The sequence below is a fragment of the Schistocerca serialis genome, chromosome 8 (genome assembly GCF_023864345.2).
Source record: "Schistocerca serialis cubense isolate TAMUIC-IGC-003099 chromosome 8, iqSchSeri2.2, whole genome shotgun sequence".
Taxonomy (NCBI): domain Eukaryota; kingdom Metazoa; phylum Arthropoda; class Insecta; order Orthoptera; family Acrididae; genus Schistocerca; species Schistocerca serialis.
The window spans coordinates 438,444,429-438,462,425 of record NC_064645.1 but is presented as its reverse complement, the minus strand read 5'-3'; the positions used below and the strand labels follow the sequence as shown (position 1 = coordinate 438,462,425).

At 41.0% G+C, this 17,997-nt stretch overlaps 1 non-coding gene across 1 annotated transcript; it reads left to right on the top strand.

Moving 5' to 3' along the window:
* The first annotated feature begins 1,146 nt into the window (after positions 1–1,146).
* Positions 1,147–1,221, top strand: Trnas-cga (transfer RNA serine (anticodon CGA)). The gene has a single exon. It is a non-coding gene; the product is annotated as a tRNA-Ser (tRNA).
* Positions 1,222–17,997: the final 16,776 nt, after the last annotated feature.

Genomic DNA, 17,997 nt, shown 5'->3' with positions numbered 1-17,997 from the left:
CAACGGAAAAAGCGTGAGAAGTTCAGAAGAACGCGAAATCCCGAAGATTGGAATGGTAGAGAGATAGTATGATTGTGGTTCGATGAACCCTCTGCCAAGCACTTAAATGTGAATTGTAGAGTAATCACGTAGATGTAGATATGGCCGAAAGAGTCAGCCTACAGGAATTGTGAAACGAACTCTGTCGTCCAGGACTGCGTGCCACGAAGGGCGCAGATTCACCACGAGACGGGGAAACTCAAGGCGTCTTTTGTCTATTGAGGCCTAAGCGCTGTAGCGTGCGAGTGAGACAGAGGAGAACCTAAGTCAGAGGGAAACCCACTAGGAGCTATTTGTGCCCAGGGAGGTGTAGCAGTGTTAAATATGGCGGACCTAAGATCGGCCATAAAGGAAAACATTTATGAAATCTGTTTAATTCTGTAGTAATGCAGGGAATCAAGCCACAGTAATTTTAATCTGCCATCCTCCATAAATTTTCGAGACGATCCCAATAAAACTTGAATATTCATCATATCTGTAATGGTTTACGATTTACTGTTAAAGTGAAATTAATAAGTTTTATAACAAAGACCTGAATACTAAAATCTGAATGCTTTGGTCGATATTAAGGATCACATTTCATATAAAACCGCATCATTAAAATGACAAATGTTGTAAATATCAACTCTGTATCTTTCCAGAATGAGATTTTCACTCTGCAGCGGAGTGTGCGCTGATATGAAACTTCCTGGCAGATTAAAACTGTGTGCCCGACCGAGACTCGAACTCGGGACCTTTGCCTTTCGCGGGCAAGTGCTCTACCAACTGAGCTACCGAAGCACGACTCACGCCCGGTACTCACAGCTTTACTTCCGCCAGTACCTCGTCTCCTACCTTCCAAACTTTACAGAAGCTCTCCTGCGAACCTTGCGGTCGGGCACACAGTTTTAATCTGCCAGGAAGTTTCATATCAGCGCACACTCCGCTGCAGAGTGAAAATCTCATTCTGGAAACATCCCCCAGGCTGTGGCTAAGCCATGTCTCCGCAATATCCTTTCTTTCAGGAGTGCTAGTTCTGCAAGGTTCGCAGGAGAGCTTCTGTAAAGTTTGGAAGGTAGGAGACGAGGTACTGCCGGAAGTAAAGCTGTGAGTACCGGGCGTGAGTCGTGCTTCGGTAGCTCAGTTGGTAGAGCACTTGCCCGCGAAAGGCAAAGGTCCCGAGTTCGAATCTCGGTCGGGCACACAGTTTTAATCTGCCAGGAAGTTTCAACTCTGTATCTTTATTTGTTTAAAAGATGTAGTAAATTTAAATTATCAGTGTCTTCAGTTAAGCATCATATCATCATTTCTTCCACACAAAACACATTGAACGATGACAGCGTGATACCTAATTGAATCATTAAGCAATAGAATATTTGTTGTGAAGTTTAGTGCATAATAGTTACTTTTTTTCTGTATTTATTCATCAGAAAATACATTGGTGCAAGGTTACTGGCCGTGACATTTAAAGTTAAGTAGGAAGTTGTATTGGTTTTAGGTAAAATAATTTTACGTTTATTATGTAATGGGTATTATTGTTACTTTATTTAGAACGCGAAAGTGGTCAAGCTTGATTATTTAAATATATAAAGTAACGTAGAATAAGCTGCAGCCAAACAGATGGACGGTTTCAGGAAAGGGAACTGCCCTAGTCAGTTGAGCGAGGAGGTTCGGCGCGCGGGAAAAGCGGCCGGAGACGGGTTGAGGGACAGTGCTGGTCTAGACACCGAAGGGTACAGCGCTGGTGCAGACGCGAAAGCGGACAGTTCGGCTGGGGACACCAAAGTGAACATTGCTGGTGGAGACGCGATAGCGGACGGTTGGTCTTTAGGCAGCTAGGAAGTGAAAGGACTGAGAAAATTTCGCGTTGTGTGGTATCGCGGGACTTAGTCTCCGAGCGGTGAGCAGCCGCGCGCCTGGTGTGAACTCTTAAGTTTTCGCGAAGATAACGAGGCGGAATATTAGACTTGTATATCGCGATTAGATTGTGAGTGATCGAACTGTGTCAAATGTATATGAATTCGAGTCTAAGAGTAACTCTAAATACGACCTCTTTCGCTATTAGTTTGCTTTCTGAATAAACATTATTCTAACCAAATCGCAACTGTGTGGTTAAAAATGGTTCAAATGGCTCTAAGCACTGTGGGACTTAACATCTGAGGTCATCAGTCCCCTAGACTTAGATCTACTTAAACCTAGCTAACCAAAGGACATCAAACACATCCACTCCCGAGGCAGGATTCGAACCTGCGACCGTAGAAGCAACGCGTTTCCGGACTGAAGCGCCTAGAACCCCTCTGCCACAGCGGCCGGCCAACTGTGTGGGCTACATCATTTAAGGGTCGTTAATTTAGTTCCCGATATTACTATTACTGTTATTATATGTCATATTAACTTTATACAATTTTGCAAAGTTGCCATCAGCCAGACAATTTAACCAAAGGGTCACAAGTGACTAATTTAGGGCGTGCAATGCGACACATACGGTTCAACCCCTAGACGAGTTTGAGCCAAGACATTTCGACGAAGAGGAACCGCATGTGAGCCCCAACGTCTTTGGGATATTAACTCGCACCATATGTAAATGAAAATTTTTTCCCCCGCAACGGATCCCTAATAAACAATCGCACGATGCTTAACGGTGTGAATTACTTAACCAATGTGTTTTCGTTTCGTTTCATGACAACAGCTTCGTGTTGTCTTCGGCATTTGGGTCAACTACATAATGATTCTCCTGTCGCAGCGTCAGTGCTCTGCGAGAAAAAACTGCAATGCAGTGCTAATATTTCGCAACGGATCCCTGCATTTTAGACAGTCGCTACAGATTTACTGCATTCTTACTTCTTACCTTTTTTACACTGGATTCAGTAACGTTCGTGTCTTCCCTGAGGTACCTAAAAGCAGAAGAGTTACAGGCTATTTCATGCTGCGCCGCACTTTACTGTCGAGCACCACCCGTTGTTTAAGGGACGACTTTTCGCATGTCTCAGTGTTTTCATTTTCAGAAATGCGCCGAAGAACTAATATCGTTACAACTTAGACTTTTTCTATCCGAACGAGGAGGCATTCAAGAGAACGGCGGCACAATTTCCCGCCCAGCCTCCCAGATCTAAATTGTCTGTAGTTTCCTTACACCCACATCTACATGTTTACTCTACAAATCAAGCTAAAGTGCCTGGCAGACGGTTCATCCAACCTCCTTCACAATAATTCTCTATTATTCCAATCTCGAACAGCGCGCAGAAAAAACGAACACCTGTATCTTTATATCGTGTAACTGAAGATTAACGGATTCCTGACAGCACTCATGTGGATGACTCATATTTTTCATTATTTAGAATCAATTGACAGTTTTCGCACGATACAGACATCTTTTCTAAATCGGTTTGGAATTTGTTTTGGTCTTCTGATGACTTTATTAGACGATAAACGACAGCATCATCTGCAAACAATCTACAGTGGCAGCTGAGATTGTCTCTCAAATAGGCACAATAGAAAGCCTGCAACACTTCCCTGGCGAACGCCAGATATCACTTCTGCTTTACTGGATGACTTTCAATCAGTTACTGCAACTATAACATCTCGGACATCTCACCAATCCAGTCGCATAGTTGAGGCGATATTCCATAAGGACACAACTTCACTACAAGCTGCTTGTGTGGTATAGTGTCAAAAGCCTTCTGGAAATATAGAAATTGGAATCAATTCGAAATCAATTTGAGATCTCTTTTCACTAGTACTGAGTAAAGAGCGTGTTGTGTTCCACTGGAACGATGTTTTCTACATCCGTCTTGACTGTGTGTCAACATATCGTTCTCTTTTAGGTAATTCATAATATTCGAACGCAATACATGTCCCAAAATTCTGCTCCATACCAACGTTAATAATATAGGCCTGTAATTTAGTGGATTACTCCTATTATCTTTCTTGAATATTGGTGTGATGAGTGCATCTTTCCAGTCTTTGGGACGCATCTTTCGTGGAACGAGCGGTTATACGATTGTTAGGTATGGAACTATTGCATCAGCATACTCTGAAAGGAACCAAATTGGTATACGGTTTCGACTGGAAGACTTGCTTTTATTAAGTGATTTAGGTTGCTTCACTATTCCGAGTTTATCTACTTCTAAGTTACTCATGTTGACAACTGTTCTTGATTCGAATTCTGGAATATTTTCTTCGTCTTATTTGGTGAAGGAATTCGGGAAGACTGTATTTAGTAAGTATGCTTTGGCAGCACTGTCGTCGATAGCATTTCCGTTGTTATTGCCCAGAGAAAGCATTGATTGGGTCTTGCCGCTAGCTTAAAGTGCTTAAGGCAGTGCTGGGACACTTCCCTATAAAAAATCCTATTTTCTTCCCTATCCTTTCACAGTCCACGCTTTTTCTCATCTACGATGATTTCGCTGTCGACGGAATGTTAGACCCAGTCGTTCGTCCTTCGTTCGAGGTTTAGTGTTTTCGTCTTGCAGTAACAACGTATCCACATTACCATCATCGTATCCATATGGTGATCCGTCTGGGATACTCTTGAACAATTGAAGGGCTTATTTCAATAGTGGTACAAGTTCATACCACCACTTTTCTGCCTATAATGCTTCTGAAATTAATGATCCAAACAAACAGAAAGAAAGGTTCATCTCTAGCAAGAAGCCATATACTTGAATATTTCTGGTATCTCAACTGCAGATTTTCTGCCCTCATATAACTTTAGGACTCTGTATCTCAAAATGAACAAAAATGGACTTGTACCACTATTGATATAAGCCCTTCAATTTGCCTCCATTTTTCTCTATCTCAATACACCTCTTCGCAGTTTTGTCTTCTGGTCTTCGGATCTCCCTTAATCTGATCCAACCATCTCTTTCTGGGGCATCCTATTGGCCTTTTCCCCTGCACATTTATATCCAGGTATTGTTTTGGCGGACAGCTATCCTTAATTCTCTTCACATGTTGAAATTACTTGAGCCATAAAGCCTCAGTCTCTCCCTCACTGACAGATCCACTTGCCTCTCTTCTCTGTCCCTTCTCTGTTGTCTTCATTCCTAATTCTCTGCTAGTCTTCTGCAAGGCCGATCGCAGAAACTTCGTTTCGCATGCTTGTAACTTGCTCAGATATGCCTTACACAGCTCCCCAAGCTGTATTTCGTAATCGGTAGCAGCTACGTTCTAAGGACGGTCTGTCTGACCCTCACAGGAGTTCCTTTGTCCCACACAAGGTTCCGCGCTTCATGAAAAAAGTTAGATCCCTTTCTTACTCTATTGTGTACGTCTAGTCTGGCAGTTCCATTCCATGACATTGTACTTCCCAGCTAACTGAAAGCTTCCACAACCTGGGCAGGCGTCCTTCTCATAATCATTGCTACAGTTTTACCCTTACTTACTGTCAGCAGGCGCACTAAACTTGAAATTCTATTCATCTAATCTTCCTTGTACCTCTAGTTCTGTTTCTCCCGAAATAGCTACATCATCAGCATAGACTAAAGCTCTGAGGTCACAATTTCCTGTCTCCTTGATTTCCATTCTAGTCCCATCCGTAAGTGCAATAAAAAGTTATGAGGGAAGTGTAGTATCCTTTTGGACTCTTCTCTCTGTCCTGAACAAGTCCGATCTGTCATTACCCATTTCTACACAACTTTTGCAGCCATCATGCAGCATTTGCACCTTTATTATTAGGGAGTTTTAAACCAGTAGTTTTTTCTAAACACTCCCAGATCTTACACCTTGACTTACTGTCATACGCTTTTTCCCAGTCAAGGAATACGATTATGAGAATTTGACCCTTTTCATGACACTTTTCCATTAACTGTCCCAGTGCAAGTACAAAGCCGGTTATTCCTCAGCTGCTTCTGAATCCATTGTGTTCCTCTCTATACTGGTCTTCTAACAGCAGTTTTAATATTTTCTGAATAGTGTTTCAGTATCTTAAGACATTGTGGAGCAGCGTTGTTTCCTCTGCAATTTGAACACTTTCTTCTATTTCCTTTCCTGAACAGTGGTATTATAATCTTCAGGAGGTGGTATCCCACAGCATTACACATTTGATTGGTCTTATGTGAAGTATCTTAGCGGCAAGATCCAATCAACGCCTTCTCTGCACGATAGCGATGGAGATACTATCGAAGACAGTGCTGCCAAAGCAAAGTTACTAAACACAGCCTTCCGAAATGCCTTCACAAAAGGAGACGAAGTAAATACACCAGAATACGAATCAAGAACGGCTGCCAACGTGAGTAACGTAGAAGTAAATATCCTCGGAGCAGTGAAGCAACATAAATCACTTAATAAAACCAAGTCTTCTGGTCCAGACTATAGCCAGGTCCTTTTCAGAGCAGACTTATGCAATAGCTCCATATTTGACAATCGTATACAATCGTTCGCTCGAAGAAAGATCCGTACCCAAAGACTGGAAATTTGCACAGGTCACACCAATATTCAAAAAAGGTAGTAGGAGTAATCCACTAAATTACAGGCCCATATCAAAACATCGATATGCAGCAGGATTCTGAAACATATATTGTGTTCGAACACTATGAATTACCTCTAAGAAAACGGTCTGTTGACACACAGTCAATATGGATTTAGAAGACATAGTTCTTGTGAAACACAACTAGCTCTTTATTCGCATGAAGTGTTGAGTGCTATTGACAAGGGATTTCAGATTGTTTCCGTATTTCTGTATTTCCGGAAGGCTTTTGACACCGTACCACAGAAGCGGCTTGAAGTGAAATTTCGTGCTTATGGAATATCGTCTCAGTTATGCGATTGGATTCGTGATTTCGTGTGAGAGAGCTCACAGTTCGTAGTAATTGCCAGAAGTCATCGCTTAAAACAGAAGTTCCTAGCGTTCCCCAAGGTAGTGTGATAGGCCCTTCGCTGTTCCTTATCTGTATAAACGATTTGGGTGACAATCTGAGCAACCGTCTTCGGTTTTTTGCAGATGACGCTGTCGTTTATCGACTATAAAGTTATCACAAGATCAAAACAAACTGCAAAACGATTTAGAAAAGATATCTGAATGGTGCGAAAAGTGGCAGTTGACCCTAAATAATGAAAAGTGTGAAGACATCCACATGAGTGCTAAAAGGAATTCGTTACTTCGGTTACACGATAAATCAGTCAAATGTGAAGGCCGTAAATCCAACTAAATACCTAGGAACTACAATTACGAACAACTTAAATTGTAAGGAACATACAGAAAATTTTGTGGGGAAGGTTAACCAAAGACTGGCAGGACACTTAGAAAATGTAACAGATCTACTAAGGAGACTGCCTACACTACGCATGTCCGTCCTCTCTTATAATACTGCTGCGCGGTGTGGGGTTCTTACCAGATTGGATGACAGAGTGCATCGGAAAAGTTCAAAGAAGGGAAGCGCGTTTTGTATTATCGCGAAGTAGGGGAGATAGTGTCACTGACATGATGCAAGACTTTGGGGTGGACATCATTAAAACAATGGCGTTTTCGGTTGCGGCGGAATCTTATCACGAAATTCCTATCACGAACTTTTACCTTCGAATGCGAAAATATTTTGTTACACTGACCTACACAGGGAGAAACGGTCACCATGATAAAATAAGGGAAATCAGAGCTCGTACGGAAAGATATAGCTGTTCGTTCTTTCCGCGCGCTATACGAGATTGGAATAATAGGGAATTGTGAAGGTGGTTCGATGAACCCTCTGCCAGGCATTTAAACGTGATTTGCAGAGTATCCATGTTGATGTAAGTGTAGATATAGATGGATGACTGCTGCCTTGACAATGCTTGCTGTCGATTCCTATGGCCGCGCTGACTTGCCTCCTATCATCTGCTTCAAGACATTCTTAATCTCTGCCCAGGTAGTAACTGGTCGTTCCACTTTAGGTTCTGGAGCCCTGGTAAATCCTTTATTTTCTGTTCCTCCTCTGTTATCTCCCTGCCATTCAGTAATGCGTTGAAGTCATTTCCGTGGGAAATAACACATTAAAGTTCCTCATTGTTAATTCCTTGTGTAAAAAGAACCTAACTCTTCAGATTTTCCTATGGCGTCAGTAATTTTCATATTCCTTCGATCACCGTTTTCGCCCAATATCATGTTATAAACTTTCTCGATGTTTTCACCTCTGCTGATGTTCTGAGACGTCCTTCAGACGAATCATCTTCAACATAAATATCGACACGTTATAATTCAGTCATTACTTAATTTTTATAAATGTAGGAGCCTATTTCCTCATATTCTTCAATTACACGTGCTTCCGCTGGCTATAAACTGCTAGAAACAAATAAATTTATGACTCCATCTACATCTACGTGATTACTCTGCTATTCACAATAAAGCGCCTGGTAGAAGATTCAATGAACCACCTTCAAGCTGTCTCCCTACCGTTCCACTCTCGAACGGCACACGGAAAAAACGAGCACTTAAATTTTTCTGTGCGAGCCCTGATTTCTCATATTTTATCGTGGTGATCATTTCTCCCTTTGTAGGTGGGTGCCAACAGAGTGTCTTCGCAGTCGGAGGAGAAGACTGATGATTGAAATTTCATGAGAAGATCCCGTCGTAACGAAAAACGCCTTTGTTTTAATGATTGCCACTCCAATTCACGTATCACGTCTGTGACACTATCTCCTCTATTTCGCTACAATACAAAACGAGCTGCCCTTCTTTCTACTTTTTCGATGCCATCCGTCAGTCCCACCTGATGCGGATCCCACACCGCACAGCAATACTCCATAATAGGGCGGACAAGCGTAGTGTAAGCAGTCTCTTCGGTAGACCTGTTGCACCTCCTAAGTGTTCTGCCAATGCATCGCAGTCTTTGATTTGCTCTGCCCACAATATTATCTATGTGATCGTTCCAATTTAGGTTATTTTTAATTGTAATCCCTAAGTATTTAGTTGAATTTACAGCCTTCAGATTTGTGTGACTTATCGCGTAATCGAAATTTAGCTGATTTCTTTTAGTACTCATGTGAATAACTTCACACATTTCCTTATTCAGGGTCAATTGCCACTTTTCGCAACATACAGATATCTTATCTAAATCATTTGCAAGTCGTTTTGGTCATCTAATGACTTTACATGACGGTAAACGACAGCATCATCTGCAAACAATCTAAGACGGCTACTCAGATTGTCTCCTATGCCATTAATATAGATCAGGAACAATAGAGGGCCCATAGCACTTCCTTGGGGAACGCCGGATATTACTTTTGTTTTACTCGATGACTTTCCGTCTATTACTACGAACTGTGACCTTTCTGACAGGAAATCACGAATCCAGTCGCACAACTGAGGCGATACTCCGTAGGCACGCAGTTTGGTTAGAAGACGCTTGTGAGGAACGGTGTCGAAAGCCTTCATGAAATGTAAAATATGGAATCAATATGACAAAACCTGTCGATAGCACTTATTACTTCATGAGTATAAAGAGCTAGTTGTGTTTCACAGGAACGATATTTTCTGAAACCGTGCTCACTATGTGTCAATAAATCGTTTTCTACGAGGTACTTCATAATGTTCGAATACAGTATATGCTCCAAAACCCTACTGCAAATCGACGTTAGTGATATGGGCCTGAAATTCAGCGGATTACTCCTACTTCCCTTTTTGGGTATTGGTGTGACTTGAGGAATTTACCAGTCTTTAGGAAAAAAGACAAACGTGTGGTTCCTGAAGAGGGGCAGCAGCCTTTTCAGTAGTTGCAGGGGCAGCAGTTTGGATGATTGACTGACCTGGCCTTGTAACAATAACCAAAACGGCCTTGCTGTGCTGGTACTGCGAACGGTTGAAAGCAAGGGGAAACTACAGCCGTAATTTTTCCCGAGGGCATGCAGCTTTACTGGATGGTCAATGATGATGGCGTACTCTTGGGTAAAATATTCCGGAGGTAAAATAGTCCCCCATTCGGATCTCCGGGCGGGGACTACTCAGGAGGACGTCGTTATCAGGAGAAAGAAAACTGGCGTTCTACGGATCGGAGCGTGGAATGTCAGATCCCTTAATCGGGCAGGTGGGCTAGAAAATTTAAAAAGGGAAATGGATAGTTTAAAGTTAGATATAGTGGGAATTAGTGAAGTTCGGTGGCAGGAGGAACAAGACTTTTGGTCAGGCGAATACAGGGTTATAAATACAAAGTCAAATAGGGGTAATGCAGGAGTAGGTTTAATAATGAATAAAAAAAATAGGAATGCGGGTAAGCTACTACAAACAGCATAGTGAACGCATTATTGTGGCCAAGATAGACACCAAGCCCATGCCTACTACAGTAGTCCAAGTTTATATGCCAACTAGCTCTGCAGATGACGAAGAAATTGAAGAAATGTATGATGAAACAAAAGAAAATATTCAGATAGTGAAGGGAGACGAAATGGGTGACTGTAATTAAGTAGTAGGAAAAGGGAGAGAAGGAAAAGTAGTAGGTGAGTATGGATTGGGGGTAAGAAATGAAAGAGGAAGCCGCCTGGTGCAATTTTGCACAGAACACAACTTAATCATAGCTAACACTTGGTTCAAGAATCATAAAAGAAGGTTCTATACGTGGAAGAATCCTGGAGATACTAAAAGGTTTCAGATAGATTATATAATGGTTAGACAGAGATTTAGAACCAGGTTTTAAATTGTAAGACGTTTCCAGGGGCAGATGTGGACTCTGACCACAATCTATTGGTTATGAACTGTTGATTAAAACTGAAGAAACTACAAAAAGGTGGGAATTTAAGGAGATGGGACCTGGATAAACTGACTAAACCAGAGGTTGTACAGAGTTTCAGGGAGAGCATAAGGGAACAATTGACAGGAATGGGGGAAAGAAATACAGTAGAAGAAGAATGGGTAGCTTTGAGGGATGAAGTAGTGAAGGCAGCAGAGGATCAAGTAGGTAAAAAGACGAGGGCTAGTAGAAATCCTTGGGTAACAGAAGAAATATTGAATTTAATTGATGAAAGGAGAAAATAAAAAAATGCAGTAAATGAAGCAGGCAAAAAAGGAATACAAACGTCACAAAAATGAGATCGACAGGAAGTGCAAAATGGCTAAGCAGGCATGGCTAGAGGCCAAATGTAAGGATGTAGAGGCTCATCTCACTAGGGGTAAGATAGATACTGCCTACAGGAAAATTAAAGAGACCTTTGGAGAAAAGAGAACCACTTGCGTGAGTATCAAAAGCTCAGATGGAAACTCAGTTCTAAGCAATGAAGGGAAAGCAGAAAGGTGGAAGGAGTATATAGAGGGTCTATACAAGGGCGATGTACTTGAGGACAATATTATGGAAATGGAAGAGGATGTAGATGAAGATGAAATGGGAGATACGATACTGCGTGAAGAGTTCGACAGAGCACTGAAAGACCTGCGTCGAATGAGGGCCCCGGGAGTAGATAACATTACATTAGAATTACTGAAGGCCTTGGGAGAGCCAGTCCTGACAAAACTCTTCCATCTGGTGAGCAAGATGTATGAGACAGGCGAAATACCCTCAAACTTCAAGAAGAATATAATAATTCCAATCCCAAAAAAAGCAGGTGTTGACAGATGTGAAAATTATCGAACTATCAGTTTAATAAGTCACGGCTGCAAAATACTAACGCGAATTTTTTACAGACGAATGGAAAAACTAGTAGAAGCCGACCTGCGGGAAGATCAGTTTGGATTCCGTAGAAATATTCGAACACGTGAGGCGATACTGACCCTACGACTTATCTTAGAAGCTAGATTAAGGAAAGGGAAACCTACGTTTCTAGCATTTGTAGACTTAGAGAAAGCTTTTGACAATGTTGACTGGAATACTCTCGTTCAATCTCTGAAGGTGGCAGGGGTAAAATACAGGGAGCGAAAGGTTATTTAAAATTTGTATAGAAACCAAATGGCAGTTATAAGAGTTGAGGGGCATGAAAGGGAAGCAGTGGTTGGGAAGGGAGTGAGACAGGGTTGTAGCATATCACCGATGTTATTCAATCTGTATATTGAGCAAGCAATAAAGGAAACAAAAGAAAAATTCGGAGTAGGTATTAAGATCCATGGAGAAGAAATAAAAACATTGAGGTTCGCCGATGACATTCTAATTCTGTCAGTTGAACGGAATGGACAGTGTCTTGAAGGAAGGATATAAGATGAACATCAACAAAAGCAAAACGAGGATAATGGAATGTAGTGGAATTAAGTCGGGTGATGCTGAGGGTATTAGATTAGGAAATGAGACACTTAAAGTAGTAAAGGAGTTTTGCTATTTGGGGAGCAAAGTAACTGATGATGGCCGAAGTAGAGAGGATATAAAATGTAGACTGGCAATGGCAAGGAAAGCGTTTCTGAATAAGAGAAATTTGTTAACATCGAGTATAGATTTAAGTGTCAGGAAGTCGTTTCTGAAAGTATTTGTATGGAGTGTAGCCATGCATGGAAGTGAAACATGGACGATAAATAGTTTAGACAAGAAGAGAATAGAAGCTTTTGAAATGAGGTACTACAGAAGAATGCTGAAGATTAGATGGGTAAATCACATAACTAATGTGGAGGTATTGAACAGGATTGGGGAGAAGAGGAGTTTGTGGCACAACTTGACTAGAAGAAGGGATCTATTGGTAGGACATGTTCTGAGGCATCAAGGGATCACCAATTTAGTGTTGGAGGGCAGCGTGGAGGGTAAAAATCGTAGAGGGAGACCAAGAGATGAACACACCAAGCAGATTCAGAAGGATGTAGGTTGCAGTAGGTACTGGGAGATGAAGAAGATTGCACAGGATAGAGCAGCGTGGAGAGCTGCATCAAACCAGTCTCAGGACTGAATACCACAACAACAACAACAGGTACGGATGCTTCTGTGAGCGAGTGGTTGTATATAACTGCAAAATATCGAGCTATTTTATCAGCATACTCTGAGAGGAACCTGACGTATACAATCTTGACCGGAGGCCTTGCTTTTATTAAGTGATTTAAGCTGCTTCGTTACTCCGAGGATATCTACTTCTATGTCTCTCATCTTGGCAGTTGTTTTTGATTGGAATTCAGAAATATTTACTTCGTCTTCTTTGGTCAAGGAGTTTCGGAAAACTGTGTTTAATAACTCTGCTTTAGTGGCACTGTCGTCAGTGACTTCACCGTTGTTATCGTGCAGTGAAGGTATTGATTGCGTCTTGCACTGGTGTGCTTTATGTGTGACCAGAATCTCTTTGGGTTTTCCGCCAGATTTCGAGACAGAATTTCGTTATGGAAATTATTAAACGCATCTCGCATTTAAGTACGCGCCATATTCGAACTGCTGTAAAACTTTGCCAATCTTGGGGATTTTGCGTTCTTCTAAATTTGACATGCTTTTTAACGTTGCTTCTGCAACAATGATCTGACCCGTTTTGTGTACCATGGGGGATCAGTAATATCGCTTATTAATTTATGTGGTATATATCTCTCAAGTTCTGTCGATACTATCTCTTTGAAAACATTTCTACACTTAAATGATCAGATCGGAAAGATCCAGTGTATTCCAGATCATAGCTTTGAAATAAACGCACTCAACACAACTACACTCCTTGATCAAAAGTGCCTGAACACCTATTAATGGATACTGATGTGGATTTGTGTCCGTCCATGGTCTTTATAACGATTTGAACTCTGTTTGAATTACGGGGGGGGGGGGAAGGGAGGGGGAGGATTGCAGCCCATTCTTTCTTAAGAGCCAAAACCAGAGAATCTTGTCATGTTGGGCACTGGGATCTGGAGCGAAGTAGTTGTAACTCATCTCAAAGGTGTTCCATTGGGTCCAGTCCATTTCGTTAATATTGTCGTCCACAAACCATTGTCTCACAGTTACTGTTTTACGACAATGTGCATTGTCGTCCCTACACTCCTGTGGTGTACTGAATACACAATGCATCAGATCGTTTCGCATTTATCGTTTTCTTAAGCACAGTAAGGGCCTACACCCTAACCATGAAAACCACCCCCACGCTGTAACACCTTTTCCACCCTGTACTTCACTGTTGGTACAACACATGATGGTGAGTAATTTTCTCCAGACGTTCACCAAATCGAAACCCTTCCATCGGACTGATACAGGGTATAGCGTGATTCGTCACTTCAGATCACTCTTTCCATTCATCCACGTTCCTGCGGTGTCGCTCTGTACTCCACCTCAAGAGTCGCTTAGCATCGACTCACAGAAATGTGTGGCTTATGAGGAACTGCTCGACGGATCTTATCTGACAGCACAGGAGGTCTATCCTCTCTTGGTTCATCTGAGGTTATTCCTTCTTGGTTCCACTTGACAATCCCATCTCCAATAGTCGACATGGACAGCTCTACAATGGTTGATATGCATTGAGAATAAAGGCACAGTACTAGATATTTTAGAATAGATACATATTTTTAGGGCCGTCTAGGAGTCCTATTTACAGACATTCAACAGCCAGACGGACCTAGGACATCGGGGTCTGTTATTGAATCTCGACTACTTATAGTCTCCTCATTACCGATAGGGTCAACGTGAGTTTCCATTCATCCTGGATAAATAACTGCTCCTGTCACCAAGATCCAGTTCTCCCATATCATATTCCTTCTTTATTCCCAACCACCTCTTATTCGCCCTCCCCACAACCTCCCCACTCACAAAAGATTGGTCGCTTTTGAGAGATGCATTTTAGGAGGGTTTTGTTCCATGAATTTGTCTTCGTCAGCTCTGGTCTGCTTTCACTAAGATCCTTCATATGGTCTCCATATACTAAATGTTAATTTAGACTGTTTTAAAAAATGATAGGGATTGGTTTTTTGCGTTAAATTGGTCTAATATTACTTAGCACCATTTCAGATACTTTGTTTTTATATTTTTATACTTCTTAATTTTTTTATATTTTTATTCGTTTAATACATTTCGCCATCAAGGACTAGAATTTCAGTCGGGTTCTAGTATCTTCTTGTGGATGTAACCAGGTAGTTCAGTTTCCTTTGCCGTAAGTAATTTTAATTGTATCTTACTTCTCAAAAATGTGTTTTAATATTTTCTGTCTTTTGTATTGGATTGTTTTTAACACTGAAATCCATTTTGTTATTGCGATTTCCAAGATTCGATCTGCGTGTCCTTTAATTTGGTTTCTACCGCTAGGCGTCGAGATTTTCAACCCGGTATGGGTTGGCTCATTCTTGGCTTCACAGTATTCAGTGTGTGGTCAGCACTGTAACATGCAGTTGGGTTTGACGCCTGCCAATATATTTTAGTATGTCTACGACTCCCAAGGATGGTGTGTCTTTTAATTCTTTAGTTCCCCCGCGTATTTTGACGATGGTAGGTTTCTCCCCTTTTATACTCTACCGACACCGCGAGCTGTGCTTCAATTTACATTATGCTCATTCTGTAATGTTTCGTGCTCACAGGCTTTATCATATCAAACGTAGATTGTCGTTTGCTTTCCGGGCACGCCTTTTGACTGTGTTTTGAAGATAAATAATTTGTGAATACTTTGCGAATGAGTGATCACGAATCCCCAAAGACACAATATCCTTTTCCCTAAGAAAAGTGCCAAAATATACAAAAGAGAGGTGAAAATGACAGGACCTAGTTCCAAACTTGCAATCTGAGACTCATCTACCAGTTATTTATTTAGAGGATCTTGTAGCTCACGCATAATGGCAGAAATACAACGAGCAATAGTACTACTAAACAAGAGACGTTAAACTGCTGGACCTTTGGTAAAAAAAAAAAAAAAAAAAAACCGCCTTATACTCCGCAAGCCATCCTATGGCTAGATAGAGGACTATCTTTGATGCACTTAATACTTCCGGCAATGGTATGACAGTCCTTATTAACATACTTAATTATATCATTGTAAATTCCTGTCTTTAATACCACATGCAATGATTTCCTTTTGCTGTGATTCCCTTTTCTGTTATAGAGATTTGTGACTTGTTTTACAGTGCCGTTTTACAGACGATGGTCTACATACCACTGTCCCGAAACATAAAACTCACACCGCTTCATTGCCCTTATTAACCATGTCATATATCACAGTACACCAAGTCTGAAATTCTCTATTGCACTTATATTGCACCTTTTGTTTCTTTGCCTAACTAGCCGTGTTGAATAATATTCAAAAATATACAAATGGTACTATCTATGTGTAATTGCAACACACGATGTAAAACAAAAACAAACAGGTGAACCCTGTTGGTTCCATGGTATCTGTCGATAGAGGCAGGAAGTCGTTGAAGGGACAGCTGCTAACCTATACGATCTAACTGTCGATCAGGGGATATTATTACTAATGTACTAGAGTACATCGTGACTTGCTATGAGTGTTCATAGGCCAGGATGTTTCATCTAAAACTTCTACGATGCCTTGGCATCAATAGTCCGTTCATGATGAACTTTGGTACAATGACTTCAAATGTAAATGAACAAATAAATTATTTCGATTAGGTAGGTCTACCTAAATTCCTCATTTAATGCCGAGCCCAAATTATTTGGTCGCCTGCCTTTAGTAGCATTTGCTCGCCCTACCTGTACTAGATTACGTACGTATCTTCTTGGGATGTTATTTGTCTAATGCAACTAAATGAAAGGCTGTTTCTACTGTGCCGTATGCGTTCACTTCTTTTTATTTGTGAATCATCTTCAATGGCCTGTAATACACGATTGTATTTGTATATAATAATAATTGCGTTATATAATAATTACAGCTTTTGTTTTCTGTTATTTTTTGTTGGAAGATGAGGAACATCGTTTTTGTAACACAAGTTTCGTGTGATGTTAAATCACTATTTATTTCTGTTTACCAATTGTGAACTTATTACTGCGTATGTGCCGTTCTGAAGAAGTACTTAGACGGTTTGTGTACCGACAACGTGCAATGTTCGGTGTTTTACGAAACTCGTTTCATGTTAACACCGCACTTCGACTGTTAACTGTGTTTTCGTTTCGTTTGTTTACTGTATGTAATGTCACCAAAAATCACTCACTTCGTTTGTCTTTCGTTTGTGTCCGTATGTAGCTTATGTGTGTGTGTGTATGTGTGTGTGTGTGTGTGTGCGCGCGCGCGCGCGCGCGCGTGGGGTTTTTTAAGTTATTTAGTCTGGGTATGTTCTACACCAATGTTTGTTAATGTTTTAGTAGGTAGCATGATCAGTGGGTTGTTACTTATATTGATTTGGTCTTTTATTAGTTTCTTCTTTATTGCAGGGGCTCCTTGTGTGTGGAAGTTTTCCTGTAACTGATCATGTTAACCACTAAATCAATAACAAACAGAAGTAGAACATACCCATAGTAAATTATAACTAAAAAACCGAACACACACACACACACACACACAAAAGAGAAACAAAAGACGAACGAGAAACTCAGATCGACAGTTGGGAACACTACATACAACAAACATACCAAACCAAAAGGCAGTAAACAGTCGAAGCTAGCGTTAACTCGAAATGAGTTCGTAATACGCCGAACATCGGAGGTCCTAGGTACCCAAAGCATATAAGTACAGATTCTCTTGGTCCGCACGTATGTGCTAATAAGGTCACAAATCGCAAGTAGAAACAAATAGTAATTTAACCCCACGTAGCTTGTGCTATGAAAACGGTATTCTCATCTAACAAAATGAAACAAAAAACTGTAGTATAGAAACGAATCTTTAATTACTATTGAATGCAATTATTATATTCGAAAACAAACAAGTATTACAGGCCACTGAAGATGCTACACAGATAAAAAGAAGTGAAATACATGTGGTACAGTAAAAGCAGGCTTTCATTTAGCTGCATTAGAAGAACCACATGCATGGATATAGGAGGAGCTAACGTATGACGCATAACACAAAAAATGACGATTTATGTACAGAGTGTCTCTTCTGAGAGTTATCAGATGCATTTTCCCTGATCCTTCAGCAGATATTTCCACTGTACTTTTTGGATTTTGCAGCTGTAGTCAGCAGAAACAACCAGTTCTCATGTAGTCTTTCACACGATCCCCAGTGTCGGCTTGTTCCCCGTTATTAAAAAGAAAAAAAAGATTTGTAAAGTTG